Source organism: Bos grunniens, chromosome 1, assembly GCF_055505025.1.
Source record: "Bos grunniens cultivar Pamir isolate PY7600 chromosome 1, Bosgru_T2T1.0, whole genome shotgun sequence".
Classification (NCBI taxonomy): Eukaryota; Metazoa; Chordata; class Mammalia; order Artiodactyla; family Bovidae; genus Bos; species Bos grunniens.
Genome location: NC_141165.1, coordinates 25,896,426 through 25,907,936, shown reverse-complemented (window position 1 = coordinate 25,907,936; position 11,511 = coordinate 25,896,426). Strand labels below are relative to the sequence as shown.

Here is an 11,511-nt window from a genome sequence, read left to right as displayed (position 1 = left end):
TGTAGCTGGGAGCAATATGGGCCACCCTAAAATGTGTCTCTTTGGCGTGGGGGTTATTTTAGGCTGATTATTTTTAAGAACTGGAAGACTCAGGAAGTCTTACTTTTTACCTTTCCCTTGGCTACCTAAAGAATTTAAACAAAGGGCCTCTTCCCAGAAGACAGTTAGCACCAACGACACCTGCAAAGAATATGGACCAGGTGAGATGGGGACACTGGCAGGGCCTAGAGATCAGGGTTCACCTGTGTCCATTGTCCCTGCAGGCCCAGCAAACACTTATTTACCAGACATTTGCTTTTCCATCTCTTTGAGAATACCTTTCTTCTGCTTTGAAGCCCCATCCACTTCCCCATCCTCCTCTTTTAGCTGAAGATAGTGTTTAACGGAGGACTTCAGCCATTTTGGTGAGTTACTCAGTTGTCCTGGGTCTCTCCCATGTGGACATTATTAAACTGTCGTTTGCTTTCTTTTGTTAATCTGTCTCATGTAAATTTAATTCTTAAATCAGTCAGAAGAAGGTAAGAGAGGAAAACATTTTCCTCCACAGCAGAAAGAGATTTTTCTAGAGCACTGGTCCCCACACTTTTTGACATTAAGGTCTGGTTTTGTGGAAGACAACTTTTCCATGGACTGGGCAGGAGTGGGGTGGGGGTTGGAGATGATTCAAGTGCATCAGATTTATTGTGCACTTTATTTCTATTATTATTACATCAGCTCCACCTCAGATCATCAGGCATTGGATCCTGGAGGTTGGGGGACCCTGCCCCAGAGCTTTTGGAGAGAGCATGGCTCTGCCAAAGCCTTTGTTTAAGGCCTCCAGAACTGTGAGAGAAGACACATCTGGTTGGAGCAAATAATAGCATCCCTAGGAAACTAACACCATGCCATATTTCAATACAAATTTTACTTAAAGAAACACAGACAAACAAAAAGTCAACTAAAACTCGTGTTGGCAGGAGTGTGTGATCTTCTATATGCTGACTGAGAGCTCTTTTGGAAAGCTATGACGTTACTGATCTAAATCATTAAACACATACTTTTGTTTTACTCTATTCACAGAACTATCACCTAAGGAGTAATTACAGGTGTCCACAATGATGTTCACTCCAACATGACTCTTTGCAACCTCGTGGACTATAGCCCTCCAGGCTCCTCTGTCCCTAGGATTCTCCCGGCAAGAATACTGGAGTGGGTTGCCATTTCTTACTCCCAGGGATCTCCCCAACCCAGGGACTGAACCTGATCTCTGGATTCTCCTGCATTGGCAGGTGGATTCTTTGCCAATGAGCCACCTGGGAAGCCCGAAGGTAGTTTAAGCAATCTCTGTCCCCTGTGGGAGAATAAGTATCAATGCAGCTGTGGCAGGCACTTCAGTGAGATATTAATGTGTGTTCTTTCCTTCTGAATTTTTCCTTTCTCCTTCAAAGAAAGTAGCCAGGCTATATGAGTGTCCTACTGCTATGTAATAAATACCACTAACTTAGTGACTTGAGACAAAATCTATTTATAGCTTACAGTTCTGTATTTCTGGTTCAGAATTCCAGGCAGGACTCAACTCATTTTTGTGCTCAAGGTTTCACAAGATTTAAATCACAGTGGTCAGCAGCCTACTTTCATTGCTGGTGGCTCTAAGGGTAAATCTACTAGCAAGCTCATTCTGATTGGTGGCAGAGTTCAATTTCTTGGGTTTGTAGGACTGAAGTCCCTGTTTCTTGAGGACCATCAGCCACAGGTGCTGGAGAAGACTCTTGAGAGTCCCTTGGACTGAAAGGAAATCAACCCTAAATATTGATTGGAAGGACTGATTCTGAAGATGAAGTTCCAATACTTTAACCACCTGATGTGAAGAGCGGTAAAGACCCTGATGCTGAAAAAGATTGAAGGCAAAAGAAGAAGGGAGCAGCAGAGGATAAGATGGTTAGATAGTATCACTGACACAATGGACATGAATTTTTTGCAAACTGTGGGAGATAGTGAAGGACAGGGGAGCCTGGAATGCTGCATTACATGGGATCAGAGAGTCAGAGACAATTTAGTGACTGAACAACAGCAACACCACCACTGTTTAGTCCTGACATTGGCTTTCATGTTGAAAGCTTGATCTGAAGACCCTGGAGGAACAAAACAGGGGTCTCAGAGTCTATTTAATGCATGGAGATGGGGCTTCTGAGATCATCATTATGTAATTCCTGGTGTTTTCTAGCACCAAAGATGCATAGCTCTTTAAAAATAAGTTCTTGATAAACATCATCTTTTTTAAAAATCTAGAAATGTTACGGGATTTATAAATTGTATTTTTTAACATTAGTATTAACTACTTGAATCCCAACTGTTTAACTGACTTACAAGAAAAACATTCTTTACAAATCCCTCCACCCAAACACAAACTATGCTAATACATTCTTTTACTTTAAACATGCTAATCTGTGTGCATATGAAATCTGATGATTCCTTTGGTGCATATGAAACCAAGTCCCTGTCACCGTTGTGGGAAAGGCCAGAAACACAGGACTAATTTGAAATTTGAGCAACAGTAGGAAATATAAACCAATGAAAGAGATAGGGAACCAGGACACGGATATGCAGATACAGAAGTTCAGCAAAAGCTCTGGCAGACTAATTAGGAGATTAACAGTTTGAATAAGTAAAAAGCTTGACTCACATTCATCCATTAGTATTTTAGAGGAGGAAATTCTCTGTCCCTCATTATTCCCCTACCTTGTAAATGCTGCTGCACCACAGAATTAGTCCCATGAACTATGTAGGTAATGATAAATGAAGTGATCCAAAGCCACAGCAAAAGGCAGTTGTGATCGAGTGGTGGGCTGCTCAACCCCAGCCTGTAGACATGAATCAAATGTGTGCTCCAGGGACTTCCCTGGTGGTCCAGTGGTTAAGACTGTACTCCCAATGCAGGGGGCATGGGCTTGATCCCTGATTGGAGAACTAAGATCTCGAATGCTACACGGTGTGACCAGAAAAAAAATTGTGTTTCAGCAAAGGGTTTTCACTAAAATAATTTAGTCATCTTTGAATCGCTGTCAAATTACCAGACTCCTGAATGCTAAGCCTGAAAATGTCACAGGTCTGATCCACAGACTATGGTTAAAAGGAAGTCCATTTGTTGTGTCCAGATTTACAAAATTGCACCATCTGATGACTGACAAAGTATCTGCATGGAGCGGGACTTCTGGGCTTGCTTTGTCGAGTGGTTGAGCATCATTACTCCTTGAAGCCCAGGCCACTGTCTTATCACCATTTGCATCTTCCAGTACAACCTAGAACATTAATCCAGTACATAATTTTTGTATTGAAATAAAAAGACCAAAATATATGCACATTTTTATATATTTGATGTCTGTCTTCTGAGCAAAAAACAACAAAAAATAAATCATAAGATTAGTCAGGCAATGGACAATAATACTAGAGAATGCTTTTAATTATAATCACCTAAACAGCACAGAAAATTTTAAGCTTATACACACCCTCTGTGTGGAACCCAGTCAGTTGGATGCTAGGCTGAGTTCATTGCACAAAGTAAGCAACATGACCTCTATGGACCGTTGTCATTCTGCTGGCCCAGTACTCACCTTCCTTACCTCCTCTGTGAGGGCACCCAACAGGGCCTGCGTCATGGGGATATAACCCGTGTGGTAGGACAGGCTGTGCCCTTACAAGGGGGCCCGTGCTTGGTTTAATGCTCTGCTCTTTTCAGTTGAGAAGCTGAATCATTTCTGAACAAGGGATTCCATATTTTCATTTTTCACTGGGCTCCACAAATTATGGAGCTGATCCACTCCCCAGGTCCACCACTTAAAGGACCAATTGTTGTAAAAAGAATTAAAGCTATAGATTTTTGTTTTTTTGCTGGAGTCACTTTACATTTCTTTCCTGTTGCCCCAAATTCCTGAATTTAAAATGTAGAAATTTTATTCTTGGGCTCTTGTCCCATATTTCCCTTTCAAGTGAGTCCAGGGCAGCTCTCACCATAGTAATGTTTAAGGCTTTCTCTTAGAATCCTGGGGGTCTTTTCTATGACTAGAAATCTCCAATTCTAGATGCCTCCTTGGTCACTGCCTTCTGGCCACACCAGAAATGAGGATCTACGTGCAACTCAGGAGGGAATATTTGCACTTGCCAACTCCTCAGCACCACAGGTTGTCACGGGGCAAGGAAGTGTGGCTGACCTCCCAGACATGGCTATCAGTGTTTTGAGGGCTGCGGCCCAAGAGGGCCTTGTAAAAGTGAAAGTGAAATTGCTCAGTCGTGTCCTACTCTTTGTGACCCCATGGACTGTAGCCTACCAGGCTCCTCCGTCCATGGGATTTTCCAGGCAATAGTACTGGAGTGGGCTGCCATTGTAATCAGATTACTAGCAAGGATTAGGAAATAGAAGCTCAGGGACGAGGAAGGATTTGCCTAAGGTTGATGCTGGTGATTTACAAGCAGTGAGGACTGAATCTAGGTCTCGGCTGATTTCTTGTGATTCCTCATCGCCTACGTTGGAGCCTTGGTTGTGTGGAAGAAGTCTGATGTTATTTCACTGCTAGTGGGATGCAGTGGGGAGGAATCAGAAGCCATCAACACTGAAGTGATGTCAGATCCAGTACCCTCTGTTCTGGGCACGTGTTCATGGAGATTCAAAACAGGATTGAAAGTAGCCTCATGAAGGTATGCTCACCTTCCTAAGTTGCCAGTTATGAGCATTATGTAACCATGAAGACAGTCCTTAAGGGAGGCCTGGGGCTCATTGGCTTCTCTCTGGAAGCCCATGGTCAAGAAGAGATCATTTCATCCTGTAAGGCTTAGACAGAGCCTGTAAGGCTTAATTTGTCAGTGGTGGTGGCCTCAAGCTGTCACCATTTCCCCGTACTGTTGGTTCCACTAGCACCTGCTATATCTCACTACATGGACCAGAACCTGACTATTACATTTTTGTGTGTTTTTAATCCATAACTGATTCATCTGTGTTAATTTGGGCCCAAGGTTACATTCCTGGAGACCAGCAATCAGTCCTTGTTCATCTTTTGAGTCTGAGTAAAATATGATTATTAGCTTGATTCACCCATAGATATGGCTTTAAATGATGAGAGAAGAGCATGACTGAAAAACATCCTGGATTGACAATGTTTCTCTCCTCCTGCCCTCCCCCACCCCCTACCACACACATGTGTAAGGAATTGGGTCTCACAGTCAGAGAACTCATAGGCCTTACCTATACTCCTTCTCTTAGAGTACAAAGTGAGACAGAAAAACAAAGGGGAAGTTACAGCTGTGTTGCCCCACCCCCAACCTATTCCCGGCATCTATTCTCCTGGCATCTATTCTTATCTGTTCTGCCTTAACCAGGCAGGAAATATAGGCTTCTGGCCCCACTGAGAAAAGAAAACTAAAAAATCCCTCCCCTATCTCTGCTCCCTCTTGTTTCCAGGTTGCTTTAAGACAACCTGCCTTTGGACTAAATCCACATCTGTGTTTTTAAATTGTGTTTGCTATAATGGCCTGAATTTCTAAATGTGATGAACCCTAGAACTTGCTTTCAACAAAGTCTAACTGAAAAATAAAGAGTGAGAGAGAGAGAGAGGTTGATTGAGAGAGATCCCAAAGACAACAGACCACAGGCAGGAAAATGAAAAGAGAAAAAGAAAAAAAATGTCATAAAAGAATGGCTTCAAGTTTTTTGTTTGAGGCTTTTGTAAAAGATTTTTAAAGCCAAGAATAAGGCAAGGTAGAAAATTATATGTAAACACCGTACAACTGAAGAAAGGAAAGGGACAAATACAATTGTTCCTTCTCTGGTTTTTCTTTATACAGAAAAGGAAAGGAAAAAAAAAAAACCCTGAATGAGAAAAGCAGAATTATTCTGAAAACCTCTCATGATATAAAATCAGTTGGCGAGGAGTATTACTAGCTTGGAGGTAGGGAAAAATCATTTCTGAAGTGCATGTTTAGAGAATGGTTTCTTTAATGCAATAAAAATGGAAAAGAATTTGGGGGCAGGGTGGGGGGAAGCCTTCCAGCAGCAGTCACTGCTTCTGTCTTGAGGCTCTGGGCTAAGAGGCCTCGGCCCATCCTTTCAGCAACCTATTATCGGTTTCGCTCCTCCACATTCTTCTCCAGCAACCTTATCAGACACAAGCATCGCCTCAGATGCTGCGACTGGAGTCTTGTAATTGTCCCCGGTTAGAGCTCAATAGCACCTTGAACCATCAGAGCAATCTCAGCTTTTAAGAAAAGGTCTCCACAAGGAGATGCAGTGAGAGAATTTGCCTGTGGCTATGTGAGTTCTTTAATAGCGAACTCTCCTCTGCCAGCCCCGCTGCTGAGCCTGTGGAGAGATGAGAAGTCTCTTTATTTATCACAGGACTCTTCTGCGTGTCTGTTAGGCAATGATCATATTATTTATTACCAGGTGTGTGGTGCTGTTGGGGGCAGGGTGGGAAATGATTTCTTTAATGGGCCTTCGGCAGACACCAGGGCCCAGGAGATCAAGTTGGGGAAGGGGAGAAAGAAAATTCGAAGACAAGAGAGGACCAGAAGGGGTTCTGTGGCTGCTTAAAGGTGATATGTAAAAGCCTGCACAGAAAACATAATTTATAGCAAATGTACATGATTATACATTATGATTATGTTAATTAAGGCGTAAAAGAGGAGGACGAGTGGTGTTCTTCAATATGTGTCTACATACAATCACGTCACCTAAGGCTTGCAGAAAATTTAAGGAAGCCTTTGAACTTTTAGCATCTCTGCTCTGTTTCCTCCCCTCATTCCTCAACCCGACAAAGCAGGACTTTTCCTGCTAGAGAACTAGCAGGTCTAGACTGGGGTCCTGAGAATGAAATGTTCAAAAGTTGGGAAGACCTGGAGCTCAGGATGTGATGGGGAAATATCAGGTACTCTCCAGGCCAGGGGTTCTTAATTTAAACAAATCAGCCAATTTTCTCTTCCAATACATAAGTAATATCAAGAGACTATGGAACATAGACTTTGGAATCTTGGAGAAAAAAGATCTTGTCAGAATTCTTTCTGAATGTGAAAGTTGATCAAGTTTGATGGAATCTTGGATTAGCAGACTTCTCTGGGCAGACCAAGGGACGGGCAGCAGGCAGGTGGTGAATTTTGGATGAAGCTGCCAGGGCAGTTTCTGCTTCTTCTTGTTCTATGCTAATTGTCTGGTCCTCCAGACACTGTTTCCTCCCAAATGCCCACCTCTTTCCAGTCCCCAACTGGAAAGGACAACTGAATCAAGGAAGTCCTTACTGAAAACCATGTCATCCATCCATGGGAATCAAATACAACAAATCTTCTAAAGGGAAGGAGACACTTCCTCCAACCATCCAACCTCTCACCCCTATCCTAAATGGTCCAGCTAGAAAATAAGGATCTCAGGACAAGATTAAGCTGCAAAGTGCAGATGCCCAGCTATAGTGACATTAATAAGATAAGGATTTAGTCTTCCATGTGAAATCTTGAGGTTGACACGTAGGACTATTGCTGCTGATGCTCTGCAAACCTTAGAGCATTGTTTCTGGCTTCAGGTTTGCCACATGGTTGCAAAAGGATTACTGTGGCTCTGGCAATCACATCAGAGTTCCAGGAAAGAAGCAAGAAGAAAAAAAGAGCAGGAGTAGAGGGAAAAGGAGAAGAGGGAAAGAAAAAGTAAAGGGGTAAAGAAGAGCATATAAAAAGGAACCTGTGTAGCCAGCCAGCACTCTTTTTTTTAAGTCATTTCCCTAGAAGCACACTACAACTCACCTTTCAGTGCTCAGTGAATCTTGTCCCAGCAAGAAGACACTTGATTTACCAGAACATCACATGCCACTCCTATCCATTAAGGAGCTAGGAAGGGTGTTTCATTTTGTTTTCAAGCAGGGCATACCATTAACCCCAACAAAACAAATTTTCTAGTAAGTTAGAAAGGAAGAGTGGATATTAGGAATAACTTACCACTGGCCATAACACAAAAAACCTGGCCCTGATGAACAAGTATAGAACAGGAGATCTAGAAACTAGAGGCTCCTTACTGGATGAGGAAGACCGTCTCTTCCAGGAGATGCAAAGCATCTTGGCTACCCCAGGCCTAAGGCCCCTGGTAGAAGGTCCCCTAAGGGCAAGTCCAGAGCTCCAGGTTAGAAATAAACAGTAGACCCTTGAGTTCTTCTTGGCGCCAATCACACCCAGTGAGGCCTCTTTCTTGCCCCTGTGTTACATGTGCATCTAATCTAACCAAACCTGTCCAGCCTCACACTGTATTGTCTCCCTGGGACTGATCATCAGGTCATAACAGAACCTGCCCTGCTACACCGGCCCAAGCTCATGCAGTGTGACCATTTCTTCTAAAACAATGAAGCTTGAGAGCCCCCCTCTGGCCACATTATACTCCCAACTCTCTTTCAGCCATTTCAACTAAGGGCCCAGCCTGTTTTTGCTCTGTACCTATCAGGCTCCAGCGGTCTCCTGCATCTCATCTGTGGGATTTGCTGCTATTTTACAGTCTAGGCTAAAATTCAGTTTCCAGAATTGTATTGCTAACTCTACTTTCTGTGTCAGAACCCTCATTTCACCCATAAGCCCTCCTCTCATCCCATGGTGCCTGGGTCTTTGTCTGGTCTCTGTCTGAGCTTCCTTCCCAGAGTCTGCCCTGTGCCTCAACCTGGTCAGACCCAGCCCCTGAGACTGAGGCTCTCTGGGCTCTCCTGTTCATCAGAACATGAGTGTCTGTGATCCTCCTCACTGACTGTCTCCAGACACTAAATACCATGCCTTCCCACTGGCTTGTGTGAAACTTGAGAGGTCTGCCCCTGGCCTGGGTAGCCATTGCTGCCTGCCTTTAAGTCCCTCTAAAGCTACACTCTGGTCAAATTCTTTTAAGTTACTGACTGAGGGACTCTTTTCTACCTGTCTGTCCCATTGTGATATGTCTTCTAAGAGGTCCCTAGGACCTGGCCCATCTCAGCCTGGTAGTCACTTTTTCAAAAAATTAATTAACTAATTAATTTTTGGCTGCTCCAGGTCTTAATTGTGACACACAAGATCATCAATCTTTATTGCCATGAGATCTTTACTTGCAGCATGCAAACTCTTAGTGCAACATGTGGGATCTAATTCCCTGACCAGGAATTGAACCTGGGCTCCCTGCATTGGGAGTACAGAATCTTAGCCACTGGACCACCAGGGAAAGTCCCTGGTGAGTCACTTCCCATGGAAATGCAGGCTCTGAAGGTTGGGCGATCAAAGGACAGTAGCTGCTGATCTGGGCCATTCTTGGCTGGAGCCACTTAGAGGTCAGCCATGCATATCTTGGTATCACCAAGTGCCTGGAGAGTCCTGTTAATTAGGGCCCTTACCTCTGAACTCTGGTGTGTACATGGCCCTACAGCTGACAACTGTTCATTGCTGGTATCTCACTGTAATCATCCCAATTACCCTGTAAAACAGTGAAGTTGAAATAATTTCCTTCGATTTTCTTTGGTGTCAGAGACTTCCTAGTGCTTAGAAATCATCATAGTAATGTGAAAATAATAGCATAATCATAATAATATTACAGGCACTGGTCCCAGAGAGGGCAAAGTGGGGTCCCTAGTGAGTTGGAATTGGTGCCAACAATTCCTTTGTGCATTATAATTTTAAAAGCTCTGTCCACAAAAGCCTTGTGAACAAAGTGGAAGAGTTTTCATTACCACTTTACAGAGGGTTTGCCAAGATTCCCAGAGGAGTTAAGAGCTCTATCACAAGTCACCGAGCTTTAAAGCAGCAGGCCAGCTCTCAAAAGAAGCTATGGTTGTCAAGCCCACGGTTCTTTTCACTCTTTCAGGGGTGGTGTGCGTGGACCTCCAGAAGCTTCAGCACTAGGGTGATGGTGCTCTGTGTCTTGATTCTTGAGAGGATACAGGAGTGTTTCTGAATTACAATCAAGAGCTTTCCAGAGTTCCTCCAACACTTGGAGTGTTCTGGATCATTCTCATCAGGAAAGAGGCTATTGGGCTCCTAGGAAGAGGTCTGTTCTGATTTGATGGCGCTCTGGTGCCTACTCAGAAGAATATTAGGTGAGAACGTTTCTTGCCCTCAGAAATTGAAATTGCTCAGAAATTGCTCAGAGGACCAGCATTATATATAATCATATGACTTTGCATATCTATCAATAATAATAGAAGTTATCTTTTCCCCAAGCCCATCATCCTTATATTATAAACTGAAAAAAAAGTCTCCACCACATCTGAGATTTTGTATGATTACACCTGACTTAAGCTCTCTATGAGAAGTTAATACTTTAGACAAGTCTCTGAACTTGAAATATCCAGATTGTGCCTTTATATCTGTTTCATTGTTCACTACATTTCCTGAGGAGACCAAGATTCTCTCTTTTGGCTGACAAAGTAGATAACATAGAATTGAGGATTAACTTGTCTAACATAGAAATCTGTAAAATGCAAAGAAAACTTAAGTATCAAATAACATTATTATCTTCATGTAAAATTAGTTATTAAGCTCTTACTTAAATATAATGCCTTGCATGTGCGTAGTACTTTACAAGACTTTTTCCATCCATTATCTTACCCAATCCTCTGCAAAATCCTAAAACATAGGTCAGTCTTATTAGCTCCATTTCCCTCACAGAGGAGGTAACTGAGACTCTAGGATGTCATGAGTCATGCATCCAAAACTAGGCTTTAGCAGAAATTAAGAACCAAACTATACGTATGTGCGGAGGCAGTTTGTTCACCAACCCCCATGCTCTCCCCTTGACATGACCTCCCTCTCTTGGGCTCCAGTGGAATCTTGGGACACATGGAAAAACTCACCAAGGTAGCCACAATTTATTTATCTAATATACATATTTCTAAATTTGTATTGGGTCTTCGTCATTGCACGTGGGCTTTCTCTCGGTGCAGCAAATGGGGGTGTGGTGTACAGGCTTCTCGTCGCAGTGGCTGCTTTTGTTGTGGAGCACAGACTCTAAGGCTTTAGTAGTTGCAGCTGCGGGCTCAGTAGCTGTGGCTCTCAGGCTCGAGAGGGCAGGCTTAAGAGTTGTGGCTCACAGGTTTAGTTGCTTCACAGCACGTGGGATCTTCCTAGAGCAGGGATCGAACTGGTGTCCCCTGTATTGCAAGATGGGGACTTGACCACTAGACCACCAGGGAAGCCCTGATCAGCCACAGCCATGATTTAGAACTGTCATCGCCTGCTCATCTGAGCCATTGTATCATGAAGACTACCAATTCCAAAGGCAAAGGTGACAGTCCTATGTCCACTGGTGACCACAATTTTTAAGGTTTCCCTAGTTTACTTCCAGGATCTACCTAATGTGGCCCCAGGGTTCTCTTTCTACCCCAAAGGTATCCAATAAGTATTCAGCAGTGTTGACCTCTACACTTTTTCCTGCCCCTCTGACTTAAGAATGATGTGATCTAATTCATAGTTGTGGACGCAGTAATTCAACGATTTAGGAAAGCTCCACCACCTCCTTCAACTGCCTTTCTAAGGAAAGTGGCCCCCAAACAACTTGAGAGT

General features: G+C 43.3%; 1 non-coding gene across 1 annotated transcript; it reads right to left on the bottom strand.

The window, feature by feature from the left end:
- Positions 1-9,105: 9,105 nt before the first annotated feature.
- On the bottom strand, positions 9,106-9,178 carry TRNAG-CCC (transfer RNA glycine (anticodon CCC)). Its single transcript has one exon. It is a non-coding gene; the product is annotated as a tRNA-Gly (tRNA).
- Between the last annotated feature and the right edge of the window lie 2,333 nt (positions 9,179-11,511).